Genomic DNA, 22,886 nt, shown 5'->3' with positions numbered 1-22,886 from the left:
CAAGAACAGTTGATAACTCCTCAAAAATTTTTTTTATATTCCAGAGATATCAGTCGGGAAGTACAAATTACCGATACTGTTCCACTCCATTGTGCTGGTAATGAAAAGATGCCTTTTACTGATGACATGTTATTTTGGCTGCAAAGTGAATGGCATAAAACAAATCTCACAAGTTGCACACTGTTTTTCTCCACTTCCATCTCAATCTAAAATTTTTTACAGCTTCCCAGTACATTATACGGAATATTAAATGGTAACACTACAAAATGCCATATTCCCCACATACTGCTCTGTGAATGGGAAAAATAAAAAGTTAAGGCTTTTGGAAGGTGGGGAGTAAAAAATGAAAATCGAAAATCAAAAAATTCCTGTGGCAGGAATAGGTTAGAAAAACATGGATCCAAAAGGATCAAATGGTTAAATCAAAACAATTACCAAGGGACAAAAAAGTACACTTACTTTACAATATCTATTCAAAAAGGGACATCTGGAGAGTAACTTAAGTTTGGTCTGCTCAGTGCTTTTTCACACTACCTCTTCTATGGATGCAGCTCCTGCACCTAGTCCTTGTGGAATCGGTCATGCATCAGAGTGATTCACCACTCTCTCAGTATTTTGGACATGGCGGATGGTGGCAAATTCATCTCAGGGCACAGCAGTGGTCATATCAGGATACCACAGTGGTTTACTGGCACTGTACTGCTGTGTACTGTGCAGCACAGCATAGCATCCCCTAGCATTGCCGACCAACATGTCCATAAATGCAGAATAGACGTGGGTGCCATCCACATTTCTAGGTTTCCCATAGACTTTTAGGGATAGATAGATTTAGTACCTGTTCTGAGCTAGCACTTCCACCCACTATGTGTAAAACACAGTGGGGTCCATAGAGCCGTTCAAAAGCATGGGTCAGTGGGCTATCCATTAAAACAGCAGATAGCACATTGATCTTGAACATGGTTGTGTGGATTGGGGCTTAATTTAAGTCGCACTGTTAACCCGTTTAATGCAAACCTACGAAGATTCCTTGAGTGCTTGCCATTACATTGGGTGAAAGGGTGAAGAAATACAGACACCATGTTTGTATTAAATACATTGTTCCAAATCCCTTGGTTTGCAGAGTTTTTCTGGCAGCATGTAAGGGAAAAGCATAGAAAGACCCCCAGATGTCCGCACTGACTGTGCGCTCAAGGCATCTGACTGATAAAAAGCCCAGCGCCTCAGTGAGATGGATTTAAATCATGGCCCCAGGCAGTGGTCTCTTATTAAATACATCCCGCACACTTTAGTATGGAGATTTGCATACGTTGGGCTTTTAAAAGAATCATCCATCTGTTTCCTTTAAACAAAGCAAGAACTTAACCCTCTGATTGCTGAAGTGGTTCCTAATAAGGCAAAAGCAGTAATGTCAAACACAATGATGCATAACTGGAAGAAGGACAGTGCACAATTCAATGTTCTCTCTGGCGGGACCAAAGTCTTGTAGAATAACTGACAGATTATGCAAAGAATCACAGAAATGTGAAATATTGTATACAGACGCAGATCCATTTAACTGCATTAAATGCAGTGTTTACCTGCAGTTCTATGTTAAACAAAAAATCATGCTGAAAACCATGAATCGGTACAAACTTAGCTTTGGTACAGCTATGAACTCCCCCTAGACATATGTAGACATGTATAATGATTGTGTAATGAAAAGTTATGAAACATTCTATTTTAGTTCATTTCCATTTTCAACATCTCTGCTGAGTGTAAGTGTATATTTAGATTCACAAAACCTGCCATAACCTGTAAGGATTTAAGACCCTCAGTCCCCAAAAAGTGTATATTTCCGCTACCATACAGCAGGTGCTACTGGGGAATTTGACTTTATGTATCACTCCAAGGTCATTCTATTGGGGACTCCTGGTAACATCAGTATCAAAGGCCCGATTAGATGACCGATTTTCAAGACATTTATCGTCAAGAAGCTTTTTTAGAAACACTCATTGATGCTAATTTCCTGCTCTAATAATTCAGCCGATCAATTGCTGATGACGTCTGTTAGGCCGAGGCCCCACGTTGCAGAAATAAAATTTATTTATTGCATATTTTGCTGCAGATTTTTGTGCCAAACCCAGGAGTGGCTACAAAAGGAATGGGAAATATATAATATATATTTTGGCTAAAAAAAACACAGCCAGAAAACAAAACAAAAAAAGCAGAGATAATACCTCCCTCATTCAGTCTACATCAGCCCGATTAAGCAGAACACTGCTGCCAATAATCTATGAGGCTGAATGGGAGTGCAATGATCGGAGCAGAGGTCATTCCTCCCTCATTCAGTCTACATCAGCCTGGGTAAGGTGAACACTGCTGCCAATAATCTATGCAGCTGAATGGGATAGGAACGATCAGAGTAGAGATCATTACTCCTTCATTCAGTCTACATCAGTGTGTAATATGGCCGATGCAAATAAGTGCCAATCAGTACATTTCTCATTGATCGGCACTTGGTTGCTGGAGATCAGGCTGTGTGATACAGCTTTTACAGTGACTAGTCCACAGACTTTATTCTAACAAAACTCTTTGCACACTTTGTTTGCCTATTCTCAGGGTTGACTTCAGGTGCATATGGGCCAGTGGCGTAAGTAGCAATGACTGGGACCCAAAGCAAACTTTTATTTTGGGTCCCACACAGACGACATAGTATCCCCATTACAGGTCCCCATACTGTACAGCGCCTCCTTTTACATACACTATAATGTCGCAAAGTGGCTTCCAGACAGTATAATATCTCATATCGGCTTCTCCACACAGTATAATGTCAGACAGTGGATACTCCACAATGTATAATGCCCCATATAGGTCCCTCCACACAGTATAATGTTCCATAGCGGCCCCTCCCCACAGTATAATGTCCCACAGTGGCCCCTCCACAAAGTATGTGACATAGTGGCTCCTGCACACAGTATAATGTTCCATAGCAGCCCCTCCACACAGTATAATGTCCCATAGTGGCCCCTTCACACAGTATTATATCCCATAGTGGCTGCTACAGTTTCCTTTACAGATATTGCAAAAATTTCATGTTTGGTAAAATCCACAGAGTCTCAGAGGGCCCCAGTCTACTTCACCCTTAGCTTGACAAGTATAACACAAGAACAAAATGATAATGGCTACGGTACAGGATTCCCTGTTAGTGAGCGATCGCTGCTGCTCTTACACATGTGACTGGCAGTGGTCTCCCTAAACACTGAGGTAAGCTGGGTATGTAGTCTATCCTGATAATATTGCAATTTTATTTTCACTTTGGGAATCAGAAAAGAATTCACCCATTTTGGCTTTATGTCGAGTGTCTAAGAGTACTGCCATCTAGTACTCATCCCTCTGCTTGATACTAATAATACGCTTGTAGCTGTGTAAGCAGTGGACATACAGCCTGCAATGCTTTCCAGTGTGTGCATGGATCCAGGGCCCTGCCTTTGGTTGGTGTTCTTGGCCAGCCTTCTCCAACAATCCAGGGCAATGATGTTGACTAAGAGGTGGAAACTCTTCCTCCTCTTCCAACCCTCATTTCATAAGTATGTTTCTTGTAAGATATATAATAGAGGGATCACATCACTGATGCTGCAGTTGTCTCTGCTGACAAATTTGGTGGCCTCTTCAAAGGGTTTGAGAAGCCAATACACTTCCCTCAATATCTACCTCAAGATGACAGATTGTCCCTGTGGTTTGCTGGATGCAGTAATCATTCACCGCCTTCTGCTCCTCACACAGATGCTCCAAGTGGAATTCCACTGTGTTGGAGCATTGCAGATAATGCAGTGCAAAGGCAGAACGTTTTGTCACTGCAAATCGAACAGAGCGTTTTTGCAACATAAGAACATATGAAATTTGCAGAGACTTCTTTGGCCATGAGAAGCACTGCTTTAAAGCAACTATACAATTTAACAAAGTGGCGACCACCCCCAGATTAAGGACATGTGCCATACAGGAACAATGTGTTATTTGTCCTAAATGTAGTGCAGAAACAATATTGGTGCCATTGTCGCTGGCAAAGTTACCTTGTTGGAGATAGTGAGAAGCCATCCAACAAGATACTTGCTGCAGGATACAGCAAAACAGTTCATTTGCGTATTGCTTCAATGATCCAAGGTCATTAATTGTAAAATTGCATGGCAAAATGGTAACTGGTACAGAAAGGAGGATCCAGAGGAGGCCCTGCATGGTACTGGAACTGAGCATGCACAAACATAGTGGAAATAGCACCTGGCCTTGTTGTGTTTCTGGGCTGTAGCTGCTGCTGTTCAAATCACTGACCCAGTGAGCCATGTAAGCCATGTATTGTCCTTGTCCGTAATTGCTGCTGCACATGTTGATGCTGGCATGCACCTTTCTCCAGACTGACATATCCAAGGAGAAGCTCACATTCCCTGACATATTGTGATATAAAGCAAGAAAAATTATGGTGACTAGATATCCTCCATGAAGGTTTTGCACATACCATGAGTTATGCAGTGGAATCCACTAAGTGGTACGGCAGTGACTACACCGCCAGCAGCTTGGCAGAGTGCAAATTAAGTTGCAGAACCGCTGGGTCGCTGACACACATTCCCTTATGGATAGCTGATGGGGTTGAGAAGTAAGAGAAACAGTTGGTGATAATGATAATGATCAGTATATGCTAGGTGTAGATATGGCTTGCCTACAAGGAGGATCATGGGTAGAACGGTCTTGCTTACTTTCCCTGCTAGTTCCACAGCCAAGTTTATTTTGCCAAATACTAAGTTGATACCTTATCATGTATGCAAATCTATTCTCCAGGATGTAATTAGGAGAACAGTGCACTCTGTATGCCGCCCTATAGAGGGCAGCATCCTGAACATCATGCATGACTCAGTTATAAAGTGGCGTACAGAGTGCACTGTTCTCCCAATTACATCCTGGAGAATAGATTTGCATATTTTTTTACCCAGAATCCCTAGCGGAGCAGGAATGACTTGTAAGTCTCCGTACTGCCTATGTAGGCAAACACTCTCCCTGATGTGTACGATTATCCCCTGACCTTATGTGAGTATGTAAGAGGGTGATGTACGAAACCGTCAGTAACTAACTTTGGTCAGTAGGTGGCAGCAAATTGATAAATGCCCATAGGGAATTAATGCAATTAATTCTTGAGAATGTAAATATTGTTCTAGGATGCAAAGTCTGATTAGAGGTAATTACTGGGACATTTTGGACTCCTACAAGCCTGGCAGTGTGCTGTGATTGCAGTTATGATGTCTTACACTGGAGATAGGCAATTGTATCATCCCTTACGCTAGGTTCACACCTGCGTTCAGGGTCTCCGTTCTATGGTTTCCGTATTCTGCATGCCAGAAGACGGAAACCATAGACCGGGTCCTGCCATGAGCGGCGGTGAGCGTTTTATGCTCTCCGCCGCGAAACCGGATTTTTTTTATCCGGACACAGAGTACTGCTTGTCCGACTCTGTGTCCGGATTATAAAACCCAGTTTCGCGGCGGAGAGCGCAAAACGCTCACCGCCGCTCACAGCCGGACATCTCTCTCACCCATTCAAATGAATGGGTGAGAGAGACTCCTGCAGGTTTCCGTCTCCTGCCTCTGTTTTAGGCAGGAAACGGAAACCTGCAGTACGGAGAGGGCGACGCAGATGTGAACGAGCCCTTACCAGGAAACAGGAAGTGAGTTCTGTGTGAAGAAGGGTCCTGTGATGTGGCAGCCAGAGGTGTGCTGTGCAGAGAGTGAAGGCTGTGTGCTGGATGGAGGCCTGAACTGTACTAAATGAGGCCTGAGCTCTGCTGAACTGCTGGGGAAGCTGCCATGCTGGCTGTGGACTGAGTCTGGACATCCCCGGAGCTCAGAAGGTAAAGGAGACCACATGAGAGAAAGGCCTACAGGACTTGTAAGTACGGCTTGGCCGCGTCCACGTGTTCCACGTGGTGATTTATAAGGGACTCTTACGTTGACACCTTATCATCAGAGAAATTGGCCTGTCTGTTAAGTGGAGAGCTGGAGCAAAGGATATAACTGTACTCTTAAGTGAAGACACCATTTCCCTGTGGATTACAAATAGTATTGCGCAATACTTAGGGTGCACCCCAACGAGGGACCGATCCAGGAGAACCGTGTTCGGACTTGTATCTGTTACATGTTAAGTAACTGTGGGTACTAGGAATATAGTGTTAATTTGCTGCAATACTCTAGTATATATTATCTTGTATTTCTTCTCTGTTATACCTTGTTGCATATTTTCCCAGATTTCTCCTCATTGATTTATTCAGTAAATTTTGTCCTGGCAATTAAAACACTGTGTGTGTCTGTGTGTGTGTGTGTGTCTGTGTGGCATTGTGTACCTGCTGAACCCATGGGCCCAGCCCTTGGTCATCTTTCAAGTACATAGTGATGTTGTTCCCACATTTGTTCTTGCACAACCATGGCTAAGTTTCTGTGTTTAGATCTTGAAAATTGCTATTAATTTATTTTTTGGCAATGTACAGAATAATTCCCACACAGAATAATACCGCATGTAGTTGCTCCACCAGTAGCATTGGAAATGTGTCTGCCACTGCCACCATCAGTATCACCTTCCTCACCCTGCAAGCTTCCCTTAGGTTTGCCCTGAATTTTTGGATGTTGGGCCTGTGCAATGATCTGAATTGTTACTATTACCACTGTCACCACCCTCTTCATCTGACCATGTCACTCAGCTTCCAGATCCTATCCGCAAAAGTATCATCATCATCATCGGCAATATCATCTTATCTACTTTTTTGTTACACATCATGTCTATGGGATTGCTGCACACCCTCATAATTTCCATCTCCAAATTTCCTTCTATCGCCATTACCAGCACGACTACCAGTAGTAGAACTACACCCCCAGTCACTACTACTTCCACCACCACTAGTCATATCTTCCTCCAGCTCATCAAAAAGGGAAGAAAGACTGCTCTGACTTGGAGAAATGGATTTTTCAGCAGGTACCACATCATTACCAGGAATCTGTGTCAGTGAAGAATATGAAGGTGACACAACTGACAGTCCAGAAAGGCCCTACAGTAAATTACATGTTATGTAGGAGGAGAAACACATAGAAGCTTGACTCAAGATCCCATCACTCTTGAATACAATACCTTCCTGTGACAGAGATGATAAAGCTAAGTAATCAAAAATGGTAAAAATATGTAAAAAAAAAGAGAAAAGTTTTATTTCTTACCTTTAAAATCCAGATTTCACGACAGCATAAAGATCAATACATGTACTAATGTACTACAACAAAAAGTACATCAGTGGAGCCCTTCTAAGTAATCAAAAACATCATCTTCAATCTCAGGAAGAACAACAATCTTGGCGGTGCCACCAAGACCAGAAGTTAGTATGTATATTGGTTGAACAAAAAAACATTTAATACTTTTAGATTTGTACCAATGGAATCAACTCTTTGCTGTTAGATCAGCAGTTTATATGTATTTAATGAAAGTGAAAAAAAACTCTTGCCCCCAAAAAACACTTATTAGATTTTTCAGTACAAGGAGCTGCAGGACTCACTGTCAGTAAAGGGTATGTTTAAAGGGATTCTACCATTAAAAACTATTCTTTTTGTCATTGACACGTTGGAATAGCCTTAGGAAAGGCTATTCTTCTCCTACCTTTAGATGTCTTCTTCGCCCCGCCGTTCGGTTAAAATTCCGTTTTCCGTCGGTTTGCAAATGAATTCTCTCGCAGCATTGGGGGCGAGCCCCAGCGCTCAAACAGCACTGGGGGCGTCCCCAATGCTGCGAGAGAACTCTCCAGCGCTGCCTCCATCTTCTTCTGGAACGTCCTCTTTATGCTTCTTCTTTCGGCGCAGGCGGTGAAACTTGTAGGCCTCGGGCAGAGCCGACTGCGCATGCCCACAGGCCACAAGAAAATGGCTGCTTACTTACTGTGTAATGGGGCACTGCTGGGGGGACACAGGGGTCTTTGTTGTGCTGCTGGCATCAAGGGGGGCAGGTGTTCTGGGGTGCCATTGGTATCTTAATATGCAACTTCAGGGTGCTTTTGACATCTAAAGGGATCCTTGCAGTGCTGTTGGCATCAGATGGGGTAAGGGGTGCTTCTAGCATCTAAGGGGTATGCTGTTGGCATGTAATGGGGGGACGGGTCTTGTGGGGTTCGGGACCCTGGGGGGTGCTGCATGTGTCTGTTAGGGATCCCTGGGGTTTTTGATTTTGTGTGTGGGGTTCCTTGGGTATTGCTTGTGTAAGAGGGAGTTCTGGAGGTGGTTCCAGGGTGCTGACACATGTGTGTGTGTTTGGGGGTCCCTGGGGTGCTACCAGTGTGTGAGGAGGTGCTTTTGGTCCCTTGGGTACTTCCCCCTGGGTCTGAGGGGTGCTGCCGTGTGGCGTGCGGGTCTTTGGAATACTACCATTATGTAAGTAGGGGAAGCCGCATATTTTGTCAATCTTTTTGTCGTTTGAAAGATAGGAGGTATGTTTTTGAGTCTGCCAAACCTCAGTATTTTGCAATGTTTGCAAAGAACACCATAGAGACCACTAAGGGATATAATACTGTGTGCAGGGGCCGCTATAGGAAATTATATACAAAATCGTACATGGAGGACTTTGTGTCCACGGTGAAAAAACGGACACTAGGCGGAGAGAGGCTGAAAACACGCACGGGCGGTCACCTTTGAAAACCCATTCAAATGAATGGGTTTTAAAGCCAACCGCTCGCAAGCCGTCTGCTGTCTGGTTTCCCTGGGGTTTACAGCGGACACCCTTAGATTCATTCATTTGGGCCTAATCATCGGTGGAAAACCACAACAAAATACTGATGCTCAGCACTGTGTGTTGGGGGCAAAAAATAAAGAGAAATTTGTGGCAGATGTTCACCCCAAATTCCTCTTTACTTTCTGACATCTAAATGGGTTCTTTCTACTTGTATGGAATGTACTGTACTATAGTACACTCCAGTAGGTCCGCCTCAACAAAAAAATACCCTATTTTGGTTGGTTTTTTGCTGTGATGTGCATGAGTTTCCCCAAAAGGGGCCCGCATAAAGCTGGAGCCAACCCTAAGTCTACACGTCTATTTTGCATCCATTTTCATAGATTCCTTATAGATTTGTTTATTGAGACATCCGTGAAAATGGCCAGAAATAGGACATGACCTGTTTGTTGATGATTCATTAAAACAAAGTCAAACAACAGTTGTGCGCAACACGAATTCTAGGTGTTATCTGGATTCTATTATTGATGGCCTATCCTTATACTTCAATGGGGTAGCCCTGCTGTAACTACACTCTGCTTCGGTGTGTACAGTGATTGAGCAGCTGCTTTGGAACCGATCTGACACCTGGGATTCCTGCAGATCTAATAACCATCTAAGGGAGCGTTCACACTACCGTCTGTGTCCGACAGGTAGGGCTTTTCTGTCCGCTTGAAAAGTCGGACATCTTTACATGCGGACAGTGAAGGAAGGGCACGGAGTGCAAAAGAACGCACCCGATGCCCATTTATATAAATGACAGATGTCATGGACACAGCTAGTGTCCGCTCCTAATGTCCGTGCCAGATTTTGAGCGGACCCTAGGAGCGGACACTACCTGTCGGACACAGACTGTAGTGTGAACGCCCCCTAACCCAGGGGTCTCAAACTCAATTTATCCGGGGGCCGCTGGAGGTAGAGTCTGGATGAGGCTGGGCCGCATCAGGTTTTCCTCAAGGTATGCGCGTTGCAGTAAATTTAGCTCCGCCCACTTTTATGTTGACTCTGCCCATTCTCATTCATTTTTCATATGCCCCCACACAGTATAATCCTCCTACAGTCACCCGTACATTATATGTCCCCACATTATAATGTTCCCTTCCAACTGTCCCACAGTATTAAGTCTCTCTCCTAGTGCCCCAGTTTTAACTGGGGGAAACTAGAGGGGACATGAAACTGGGGCAGCTGGAGGGGGACATTAAACAGTGGGGGTAGTTGGAGGGGGACAATAAATTAATGGCAGCTGAAGTGGGACATTAAACTGGGGGAAACTAGAGGGGGACATTAAACTTGGGCAGCTAGAAGCAGACATTAAACCGTAGGGGTAGCTGGAGGGTGATATTAAACTGGGGACAACTAGAGGCAGACAGGTCCTCCTACAGCTACTCCCACGGTTTAATGCCCCCTCCAGTGGTCCCCAGTTTAAGTGCGCCCCTTTATCTCCCCCCAGTTTCATCTCCCCCCACCATTTCTCCTCCAGTTTCATATCCCCCTTCTTCCCCATTTTATGTCCCCCTTCCATCTGCCCCCAGTTTCATGTCATCCCTCCATCTACCCCTACCCCCAGTTTCATGTCCCCCCTTCATCAGCCCCCAGTTTCATGTCCCCCCTTCATCTACCCCCAGTTTCATGTCCCCCCTTCATCTACCCCCAGTTTCATGTCCCCCCTACATCTGCTCCCATTTTCATGTTTTCATGCCCCCCCTCATCTCTGCCCCCAGTTTCATGTTCCCCTTCCATCTGTGGCCCCAATATAAAGTTCCATCTTTGCCCCTAGGTTAATGAGAGACACAGAAACACAGACAGACACACACACGCAGACACACACTCTCCATCCTGCATCTCACATTCCCCTCCCCTCTCAGTACCCTTAGACGGCACATCCCTTCATCTTCCGTCTGGCACACTAAGACATGCCTCCCTAGTCACGTGACGTCTGATGTCACACACAGATCCTTCAGTTTACAGTAGTACAAGCTTTCCACCGCTGTTATAAGAGCGAGGGGGGGTGATCGGAGGAAAGTTTGTTCACTACAACACTAAAGGGACATAGCAGGACATGCAGGGAGCTGCACGGGACAGCGGGACAGGAGTATAAAAGTGGAACTTTCCCGCTAAATGCGGTACGGTTGGGAACTATGTATTGAGGTGGGGGCCGCAAACTATTGTCCCCAGGGCCGCTGTTGGGCCGCGAGTTTGAGACCCCTGGGCTAACCCTTTTAATATCGATCCTGTGACTATGGTTTAATGCATTCTTCAGCTAAATTCACAGGTGGTTTATTAATATCCATGTACTATTTAAATCTACCTAAGGCTCTGTCTACCAACCAGTCAAGTGTTAATACCGTTAACTGTATGTACTAGGCTAAGGCTGGGGCCCCACGGGCCGGAAACGCCGCGATTTGCCCGCGGCGGAAACCATGCAGGAAAAATTGCGGTATTATACGGTACAGGCAAAGTGGATAAGATTCATGTGAATCCCCTGCCCATTTTGCGTTTCAAACGCAGCGCGGACATGCTGCGATTTCCAAAACCAGCACGGTTTTGGAAATCGCAGCAAGTCAATTATATTTATGGAAACGCCGGCGGCTTTCCCGTACATATAATGGTAACAGAATGTCCGCGGAGGAGAACCCTGTGAACTTTCTGTTCAAAGTACTGCGGGAAGAACCGTGATGCGTTACCGACACCTTTTTTCCTGCAGCGCTTTACCGCTGCATACCGTCCCGTGGGGCATTAGCCTAATGCCCACATTGAGGAATCGCAGCTTTTTTGGTTGCAGATTCTGCTGCGCTTTTTTGAGCCAAAACCTAGAGCAGATTGAGCAGAAGGTAGATTTAAAAGTACTTCCTAGATATTTCCCATTCCTTTGTAGCCATTCTTGACTTTGGCTCAAAAAATACAGTAAAATCTTCAACAAAACATCAGTGTCTCTGCAACGTGGGGCCTTAGCCTAATAGTTGCCATGCATTTGCTGGTGTTTGAGTCTTACACTCACAATGTCCTGGTAGGGGAGGCCCCTTCTTCCAGACTTTGACCCCTAACCCTTGGTGCCCCTGAGTGTGTAAGCCGAGTGACCTATGATTTTTAATATATGTAATGGTCGTAGCAATCTCAGATTAACACCAATATTCATAATGAGAACAGATGCCGCCTTCCATCTGGATTGCAGGAATTAATATGGTAAATTCATCTTTCAGGCCTCACCCCTAATCAGGAGATGTTTACTCTGTGGAGTGGTTTTGGATTAAGCTGTATGAGTGAGGGGGTGGGGTGCAGGCAGGGGAGGGGGGTCAGCTAAAAAACCTGACGAGATCTAATATTAAATCTCAACAAAATGAAAATTGCAAAGATTTACCTAGGGTCATTATACTGGGAAAATTAATCATAGCCTCGTCCATAATGTTCCCCCTCCCCCACATCCCAGCTTTGTTATGATGGCAGCAACTCTCGTAATTGAAATGCCAGCCAAGAGATTATAAATAACCTTACAAAGAAATCTACTAGTTTATGGGATGCTCACCTATCCTTTACCCCTTACTAGAAACCAAATATGGCAGTGTAAGGGTTAATGGTTCCTCCTAGCTTTCTACATGTCCTGAATGATATTTATCCTTCTCTCTGTCTTATGAATTTCTACATGTGTCAGTCTTTACTGCAGTGGAATTCTGGATTAAGATGAAAAGATATCAGAGAATTGAGCTCCATCGAACAAATAACTAGACATTTAGGCAATTTTGATAGTTCCCTTTCTCTGCTGCGGAAGGGTTCTACTGATCTGCCTAAGCTAGGGTAAGATCTAGAGATGGGCCAATTGGTTCATACTGAGCCAGGTTTTACCTAAATATTCCATATTGTTTGCTTTTACAACACCATACAAAGTCTAAGTCCCCACGTTGTGGAACCGCAGCTTTTTTGTTGCAGATTTTGTTGTAGTTATGTGAGCCAAAGCCACAAATGGCTACAAAATGAGAAATATACAGTAAGTTCTTAGGGTCCATTCACATGGAAGAAAATGGTGAGGAATTTGGTGTGGAATTTCAGCGCTGAAAAAAAAAAAAAAGCCTCCCATTGACTTCAAGGGGTTCCCTTTCTGCTAGCAGAAAAAGCCTCCCATTGAAGTCAGCGCCACACCTCTAATGAAGCGAATTTAAAAATATATATCCAAATACCCATCTTTTTCCCAACCTCATTTTAAGCCTTTTCCTATGGAGATAAACATCATCTTAAAAGTGCAGTACTGTACAAGGAAAAAAGTAGAAGGATACTTTGTGCTTCCTAATGGAACTTCCTTGTGTTTTCTGGGATGCGCTTCCCTTGATTTTGGTAGGTATAATGATGGAGTAACTGTTGCCTGGACAATGGTTCACCATTTTTCGGAATACTCAGCTTTCCTTAGGGAGGTAGCTGGTTGAGCAGATACTGAAGATGGATTGGGGACCAATGGATAGGAACCCCAAAGAAAAATATCCGATGGCGCTCACAAAGTCTTCAGACAACACTCGGTTGGGTGATAAGGATAGCGTTTATTGATTACGCGTTTCGAGGCTTTTTGTGCTCCATCCATATTAACAACAGGAAGGTGAACAATGTACAACTTTGCTTCAACATTGGAGATCTGATGAAGAGGTTGTATCCAGTTTGGAGCACAAAAAGCCTCGAAACGCGTAATAAATAAACACTATCCTTTTCACCCATCCGAGTGTTGTCTGAAGACTTTGCGAGCGCCATCAGATATTTTTCTTTGGGGTTCCTATCAATTGGTCCCCAATCCATCTTCAGTATCATCGTAAAAGTGTGTTGACAGCTATCCTAAGTATGTGATCCCCAACTGCTGGTAATCTCAGAGGACAGGGGGGAAGGATTGGCTATAGGCCCCTCCCCTTTGGTTTACTCCCATGCTTAGATTTCTTCCTCTCTCTTTCTATGACATCCCTGCAATGTATTTAGAAAATGATATATGGAAGTTGCACAAATCACCATTAATGACCATTAACGATTATTTATTAGGTGTGGAGAAGACTGTGGAGGAAACCTTGGAATGACACCTTAAGAAATGTGTTGGGATGAAAGAAAACCTTATACCAAACAGAGGCGCTTAATGATCTTAATGTCCTTGAAACGTCTTCATCATCCGTCCCTCGTCTATCACAGAAGCTGCCCAACACAATATTAATTAAACGGAAGATTTGGCTGTGTGGTGAGGGGGAGGGGAGGGGGGCTGTCACCCCTAATGAACGAGCTTCCAGGACTCCCGTGCCAGGAAAATAGCTTTTTATACCAGCCTTATTAAGCAGAAAATTAGACCTAAATCACCCTACAACATCCTCATTAAGAGGCAGCGATCCCTGGCTGCTCCTGTGTGCCAACATCTTTAATTAGCAAACTGCTCATCACATACATGAAGGGATTAGCGTGTGTCCTGTCTGGATGAACTGACCACCCCTCAAGAAACTTTATTAGGGGAAAGGGATTTGCTTTCATTAACTGCATGAATTATAGGGTGCATTGTTAGTGCATAAATGTGTGCAGGCTACTATATAATATATGTGAGGAAGAATTCCTGTAATGTAATACTTGTACACAGTGACTTCTCCAACAAAATGCATGTACTGTATAACGCCATGATTTATCCCGCGCCGTTTCCACCGTGGAAAAATTTCGCCGTTTCTGGCCCGTGGGGCCCGGCCTAACTCAGGATCAGTACAGTTTAAGTAACTTAAAGTATGTACACAGCGGGGAGTATTTATTAAGACCAGCGCATCATATGCCAGTCTTAATAGAGAGAGTGCTGGCAGCAGAAGCACCAGAATTAGTAAGACGCTCTGCTGTTTAGTACATCGCTGGAGGTCCTCTGCCCCAGAAATGAAAATCTATGTCCTCTATTCTGGATACAATTCTTAACATCTCCTCTTATTCTGTGTGTATAGACACTACATAATAGGCCTGGGCAAGTAATCGAAAAATGACAAAACCAATAGCTCAATTAATCGTTATGAACTTGCTCATATCGATTATTTGTTATTTTGCATCCATGTCATTCTCTATCACACTGCCATAGGCTAAAATATATGTCACTACTCACTAACTACGCTATCCAATCACGAATGCTGATAAACAGAATCCAAAATTCACTGGTTTGTTGTGGCACCTAAATAGTGGGCATGACATATAAAGAGGGCAGTGTCCTATAATCATTCGTTGACTGTAATCGAGGTAACATGTTCAGTTACTCATGATTTTGATTTGGGTTGGTTCACACTAGCGCTTCCCGGATGGAATGCAATCGCAATTGCAAGCGATGTGCTTGCAAAGCACATGGAACCCATAGACTATAATGGGCTCTGTGTGCTTGCCGCGCACTGCCAAAACGAATGAATTGTGCGTGGCAAGCACACGGAGCCCATTATAGTCTATGGGCTCCGTGTGCTTAACTGCACAGCTCTTGCATTAGCGTTGGTATTCTGTTCGGGGGGATCTTCATGCAGACTCCTTGCGGACGGAATACAAGCGCTAGTGTGAACCAACCCTTACTACATAGTACCACTTAAGTTGACCTTGTATCATGTAGAACTATAGTTGTACGGTCACTAATGACTCATAGGTAGTGTAAAAAGCGCAGGCAGAAAGAGAAGGTGTCCGTTATGTGGGGAGAGATTAGAGCGATATGAACAGGGCCAGCGTCAGCGCATGGCATAGTCGGGCAAGTGCCGGGGCCCACAGAGCCTCTGGGGGCCCCCTGGCAGTTGCCCGCCCCAGCACTTGCCTGTCCCGATTTCAGCTCATTGGCGTCCGTTGGACCAAGAAAACAGGGAGACCCAGAGCTACCAAAAATAACAAACACGTCTACCAACCGTGGCCTAATGCCAGGGAGACCTCCAAATACATAATAACAATGATGGTACGGCGCTAAATACAATAGTATCCTGACTAAACAGACGGCTGTTATCTATCTCACCTCACACTATACTTAACCAGTCTGATTGAGCCACACGGGACAGAAATATATCAGTGCTGCGGTTCTAAGCTATCAGAGGAAACTCCAGGCATGTCTGTCCCTTTAAGACCTTGAGCACCCGACCCGGCTCACCACCACACTTACTAAACCGCCACCTCTCGAGATTCACAGGCAAGTGAACACATATAAAATATGAGTAAACTCACCGTGATCGTTTGAGGTTCCGGTCACCCTCCTCGGGAAATGGCGGAGTTCGGTGTGGCGGCCTATGCGGGTTACCGAGCCCCCTGGGCGCCAATTGTCAGGGTCGAATTCGACAGCACGGGTCAATCAGTCAGATCCAAATTAGTAAGAGCATGTGTGTGCACCGTCGCTTTAAGAAATGAATCAGACTCAAGCTGCTTCAAAACTTCTCAGCTCATGTTCTCTTATCCTCGGCTAGCAGCACTGAACTAAGTTTATTTCACTTCACACATAGTTATACAGGAAAGGAAAAGAAAGGGTTAATGCATAATATAACATGAAATTCTTCATATGATTGGTTCTGGTGCGTGACGCACAGCAAGTTGTAGTCCTCGTTACAATCTAAAGAATTTAGCAAAACATAAGAATCGTCGCCATCTTATAATACATTCTTTATTCCAAAGCTGATAGTCTTTAGTTTTAAAGGAAAATTAGTATTTCAACATAAATCCAGTAGCAATGCATCAGCAATTGTGACTTCAGATTTGACAGGTTAAGGTCCTAAGTAGCAAATCACAACTAAAAGACTCAGGAAAAAAAACACAGCAAAAATGCAATGCGTGTTTTTAAAATTAACACGTGGCCTTTAAAGTTAACATGCAGCTTTTCTACAGCTCTTTTTTGCAATGAGTGTAGATGAGAATAAGCAAAATCTCATTTACTTTACTGGTGAGACACAGAGTTTTTTTTCCTACTGCATTCCTGCAGCAGCCAAAAACGCTACATTACGCTGCATTTCCACAATTTGGGGCCATAGCCATAGTGAAGTTGTACACTCCACTCCTACATCTTTAAGTGCCTGAATAAAAAATGTCTTGTAAAAGTAAGGGTGGCAAAAGATGGAACAATGTTGCAGAAGGTTACAATCATGCCACGTCATTCTGCCATCACCAGTAAGAATGTGGGTAGCAGCTGTATGGCAAATGACACTAGGAGACATAAAAAATTTATGAAGGAACTTGACGCAGATAAGATTATAGAAGAGTGGCATTCGAGTCATTACTCCCTGGCACCTGGGCCGGTTTTAGAAAAAATGGGGCCCTGGGCAAAATTAAAAGTAGGGCCCCAGTGATGAAATATTGTACATACAGCATAGTCACATTCTGTTAATTAGATGTGCCGCAGTGCCTATCACTGATATGTACAGGGGTCTTCTTAATGTCTTTTAAATGGCTGTTTGTAAATTTGCAAGGTTTTTTTGCCTAGTCATACTAGTTGCTTCTGTGCCTTATCTTTAAAGATCAGGTGCAAAAGCAACAAGGCACATGCCCTTCTCTATACACTAAAAAAATATTTATATACACACAGAGTTATCAAATAGGACCGCTATACCAGGACTAAATACTGTCACGTCACTCACTGACTGTTATACTAGGACTAAATACTGTCACTTAAGCCACTGACTGCTATACCAGGACTAAATACTGTTACGTCCCCCATTGTACCAGGACTAAATACTGTCATGTCAGCCACTTACCACTGTACCAGGACTAAATACTGTCACTTCACCCGCTGACAGCTCTATGAGGACTGAATACTGTCTTAACAATGAAAAACAAGACAGCACCGAGCTGTATATGGTGAAATATTGTATGGATAAGGTTATGGTGATGATAGTTTGGTAAACTCTCACCTGGTGGAGTTGTGAGAAATTCACAACTACCATATGCGCCTGGAAACCAATTGTAGGGGGTTCCTCCCTATGTGTGATTGAGCAGCTGGATCCTAGTCACCAATGGTGTGGACAAAACATGCATGGACCGGGATAAAGGACCGTGCTTCACCAGATTGCAAGACAACCTCTTTATTAAAGTTCAGCACAACGTGTTTTGGGCATAGATCGCCCTTCTTCAAGTGCAAAGGAACTACCATATTGGGAAGTCAACAAATGTGCCTGCTTGCCGTGGACTGCCAGCAGGCACATTTGTTGACTTCCCATTGCGGCAGTTCCTTTGCACTTGAAGAAGGGCGATCTATGCCCGAAACGCATTGTCCTGAACTTTAATAAAGAGGTTGTCTTGCAATCTGGTGAAGCGCGGTCCTTTATCCCGGTCCATGCATGTTTTAAATACTGTCTTGTCACCTGCTGACCACTATACCAGGACTTAATACTGTCACGCCATCTACTGACCGTTATACCAGGACTAAGTAAAGGTACGACTAAAATAGCCTTTATAAAGCCTATTCCAACATAGGGTTAGTGAAAAATGTGATTAGGTTAGAAAGGAGGACTGGGCCCCAGGGGTTGCCCCAAATTGCCATGGTGGAAAGGAGCAGAGGACTGAAGAGCAATATCCACTCCTGTCTGTGTCTGTAAAGTGCCATACATGTGGGACCTCCATATTAATCTCCATGTTAATCTGTAACTGGATCAACCTTGTCAAGTAAATTGTGTTGTGAGCATCACTTGTTACAACTGCTGTCCTGTCTCCTGTGCCATCATTCACATCCAACACCAAGGACACCTGAAAACACCATGACATAGGAGACAAGTGCAACATACCAGAATGCCCCTGCTTTTATTGTTTGTCTTTTGTGCCTCTGTTGTTTCCCTGTAGTTCCCCCTGTGATTCAACCCTCTACCCTTGGTACAACCCTATTCTATCCTACCCCACTGGGCGGGGTTCGGGAGACCAAGGTCTACTGCAGGAGCCATAACAGCCCCATTGGTGTTGAGAGAGCAGTGCCCTCTGAAGTACAGTGCTAGTTGGTAGTGTGACAGGGTATGCTGCTCTGCACTCTGAGGCCTAACGATTTCTTAAACAGCCCCTAAGAAGGAAGAATACAAAGACAGGGAAGACTTGCTGTGATCATTTTGGACTTTGTGCCAAGAGGAGCAATGGAGTCACTTGACATGAGGTGTTTTCCTGGTGCCTTCTACAAGGGACAACTCCTTTACACGGTTGATTATCTATTTTAGTAAATTCTTAGTAAGCTGTTGAACTGTTCCTTAGTTTTTTTTTCATGACGCCCGACGCCTGCCAACCAAGCATCAGCCGTCTGCCAAACGAAAACCCCCAACATGCCCTGAACAAGGGTCAAATAAAAGGGGCCATTGACAGCAACAAAGAGTGGTACATCGAGGAAAATGCAATAAATAAATTCAAGAAACTCACCGTGTACCAGTCACTGCAAAGGGACTACACCATGGCCACCTACCTGTAAAAAATATCCCACCTCAAACACAGACAGATCCTGAGCCGGTACAGACTGAGCGCATACAACCTGGAGATGGAGACATGACGACACAGGCAGACGCACAAACCACGGGAAAAGAGACTGTGCCAACACTGTGACCAAGGGCCCTAGAAGAAGAGGCCCACTTCCTGCTACACTGCACCAAATATTCAGCTGTGAGGGCCGTCTACTTCCAAAGACTCTCTTCCCACATCCCAGACTTCACATCTGCAAACGAGAAGAGGAAACTACATCCTACTGGGAGAAGTGGAGATCACTGCCCAATACATGTCCAGCTGTCACCAAATGAGGGGAAGATGAAACCCCATGGACTGTTATACCACCTAATCACCCATTCACCCCCGGACATTCCCCCCCCCCCTGCAATTACCCATTCCCACATGTCCCAAAGTCCCCCCCCCCCCCTCAGCATACAACCATTCCCTCTGGCACCAATAAAGCTCTTCTGACTTGTCTTAATCTGCCATGTATCTATTCGGATATGCCAATAAAGCTTCTTTGATTTGATTTGATGAATAAATTGAGAACTGGGTGTTACCAGTTGGGGGTGTTTCCCTACCGTCTAATATGGTCAGGTCAGTGCTGCCATGAAAAACAAGAATGCAGTGTCCTGTTTCCAATGGAGGCAGTGGGGTAGTTGTAGCCCTAAGCTGCAGAGCATTCTCTGAGTATGCAGAAGTCAGAGACTGGAGGTGGAGGAACAAGACTGTACACACCTCTCCATCCTCCTCTGCTGCAGCAGCTATGATGGCTCCTCCTTAGAAGTCCAGCAAGTGCAACCACTGGTTTTATTCATATTCTTTCATGTACTGTGGCCCCCCTGATGTTTCAAGCAGGCGACCGTGGTAGAATTGTCGGTGTGGCCTCTGACTGGTTTGCCTTGGGTGAGAGAGGTCTAATGAGACAAGGAAGATGGCTCTCGGTTCCAGCAGGTTGATCTGGAGGGAGGACTCTGACTTTGATCACAGGCCCTGAAATGTCAAGGCACTGAAGACCACTCACTAACCAGAAAGACTGGAGTCGGTAGAAATCACCTGCCAATGGAGGGGAAGAAAGGTAGAAGGGAGATCCCTGTGAAAGAGAGACACCAAAGAAGCTTCTGGTGAACCTAGGGAGGCAGAATTGTCAGGAGGTCGAGACTGGACGGAGACTTGACCCAGCAGGCCACAATGTATTTAAGGTATGGCTGAAGGGTAACACAGTTGTGCCCAGGATTCACATGCAGAGTCAAAGTGAGCACAGGGAGTTCCTTCGAAGATTGGTCATAATAGATTGGAGAGCAAGAATCTCGGACTCCAGAAGGAGAAACTTGCCCTGGTGAATATCGAGAATCATGCCCAGGAAATCCATGCACTGGGAAGCCACGAGATAGGACTTTTCCTCATTGATCAACCACCTGAACTGGCAATGGAGGACCAAGGTGATCTGTAAGCTAGTCAGATTTTCTTGGAGGGCTTTCAACAGGAGGTCTTCCACGTATGGAATTACTGTGTCTTCTCTGAAGCAGAGGATAGCCACGTGGAAGCCATCATCTTGGTAAACATCCGTGTGGCAGAGACCAAGCCGAAGGAGAGGAAAACAAAATGATGTAAATCCACAGCGAAACAAAGAGAGTGCTGATGGCGCAACACAATGGGAATGTGGACGTAAGCATGGAGTATATCGATGGATGACAGGAACTTGCTGGTCTCCAAGAATGCCACTGCTGACTTCAGGGAATCCATACAGAACCATGGACACGGACAGACCAGTTGAGCCCCTGCAGATCCAGGATGGGGCAAAGGAAACTCTCTTTTTTGAGGAAAGGGAGGGCCGTAGCTGAATGAAATAAGCGCAGGCCGTCATGACTGGGATTCCTGAGTCGTGCATGAGCCTTCTCTGCAGCATGTTAGGGGTTAACTCCTGATTAGTTGTTTACAGTTCATGGCCTGGTCTCCAGGTGGTGACCGGGCCATGACCCCCCTGGGGATATATATATATCCCCTCTCTCTCCCTATCTTCCCTGTGCCTGCCCTGAAGCAAGATCTTTCACACAAAACTCTGTCTGCCTTACCTGAAAATGGCCAGCTCCTCTGATGATGCGGTTCTTCAGGACTCTATCCGGCGGCTTGCCTCCATTCACGGTGCTGCATGGCTCCGGGACAATTTTCTAGCAGCTCTTTCCTCTCTGGATGAAGATCCCCAAGATGTTCAGCAGCCTCCTCCGTCCCCTGCAGCTCCTTCTGATGCCGGAGTTGTGCCTGCTGCGCCCAGGGTTAGGGCCCGGCCTTCCCGGCCTCCACAGCGCTTAAGCCCTTCAGCTTCTCCCAAGCGACGCCGCCGCCGGAGCCCTCCTCGGGACCCTCCAGGTACTGCATCCACCTCTGCTGCGGTGCCCCTGTCCTTGCATGGTGTGCAGAGCTCGCACACTCCATCTGCTGGACGCTCTGCTGAACAGCCTGGGAACAGGCCTTCCGACTCAGCTCCGCCCACTTCCGGCCCGGCTCCGCCCACTTCTGGCGTGTCATCTCTGACGTCATCATCTGGTGTCCAAGATGGCCGCCGCCACTGGAGATCCAGGCCCCAACCATCTGCCAGCGCCCGGAGCCCTGTTTCCAGTGTTAGGGGGCCTGTTCTTGCCCCCCATCCCTCCTGCAGTGTTGCTCCTCCCCTGATGGCGACCTCCAAGGCTTCCAGTCTCCAGGGTGTATCCAGGACACGGCGTTCCAAGAGATCTGCCCCTGCCTCCCTCCAGCCGGCCTTGCTTCAGGAAGAAGCTCCAGGATCTTCTCCAGGACCTATCCGCTGCGGCCGCCCTGCTTGTCGTGGCAGGGTCAGGGACCGGGACGTCGCCACTCTGTCTGCTGCTGATCCTGCTACGGCCCCGGCTATGTCATCAGCCGGTGAGGCCTTCAGCTCCGGGGATGATGAAGTCGTCACGGAGGGACCTGCCACGGCGGCTGCCCCGGTGCTTTGCCGGAGCCAGCCTGGTGAGTTAACTCTTTCCCTTCCTTCTGTTAGTTCATCTGTGCGGTTAGGGACCCTCCCATCCCTGAACCCTTCAGGCCATGCAGCTAATATCCCCCATCCCCCTGATCCTATAGCTACTCTGGTTTCCAGTGTACAGGAATTGCTAGATCGTTTTCCTCCTAGGGTTGTTTCCCCTTCACCTGCCGCTGCGTGGGTTGATCCTGGGACGGTTCCTCCGCCTGCGGCGCCACTCTCAACCCTGCCTTCTTTGCCAGTTACTGGGGATGGGTCTGGTGTGTCGCCGCTGGCTGAGGCACCTGTTGATCCGGTTCGCCTGGATGATGCAGCGCGGGGTGAGGTTTATGTCTGTTTTGATGGCCCGTTAGGGGTTCATCTCAAGCAGGAAGTCCGTAAGAAAATTTGGAAGGATGAATATGTTGAAATTTTTGCATTGTTGCCTTTAGAAAAGTTTAATTTGGATAGGGTTAAACTCACTGAGTCTAAAAAAGAGGAGGAAGAAAGGCGCAGGTATCGCCTGATACCTCACACTTTTGCGAATTGGCTTCAGGCCTTTAACATTTTGGCATGTACTATTTGTGAAAGAGCGCCCCAGCATTCCACAGGTTTGTTTTGTTATCTTGATTCTATCAGTGAGGCCTATAGGGTTTATGGAGGGACTGCCTGGCTTCGTTATGACGAACAGTTTCGCCAGAGGAGGGCAGTCCGGCCATCGATCCGGTGGGATCATAAGGACATCAGTTTGTGGATGCGCCTTATGGTGGCA

This window comes from Leptodactylus fuscus, chromosome 6, assembly GCF_031893055.1.
Source record: "Leptodactylus fuscus isolate aLepFus1 chromosome 6, aLepFus1.hap2, whole genome shotgun sequence".
In the NCBI taxonomy this organism is placed as follows: Eukaryota; Metazoa; Chordata; class Amphibia; order Anura; family Leptodactylidae; genus Leptodactylus; species Leptodactylus fuscus.
The sequence above is the reverse complement of the archived record's forward strand: the minus strand, read 5'-3'. Positions refer to the sequence as shown.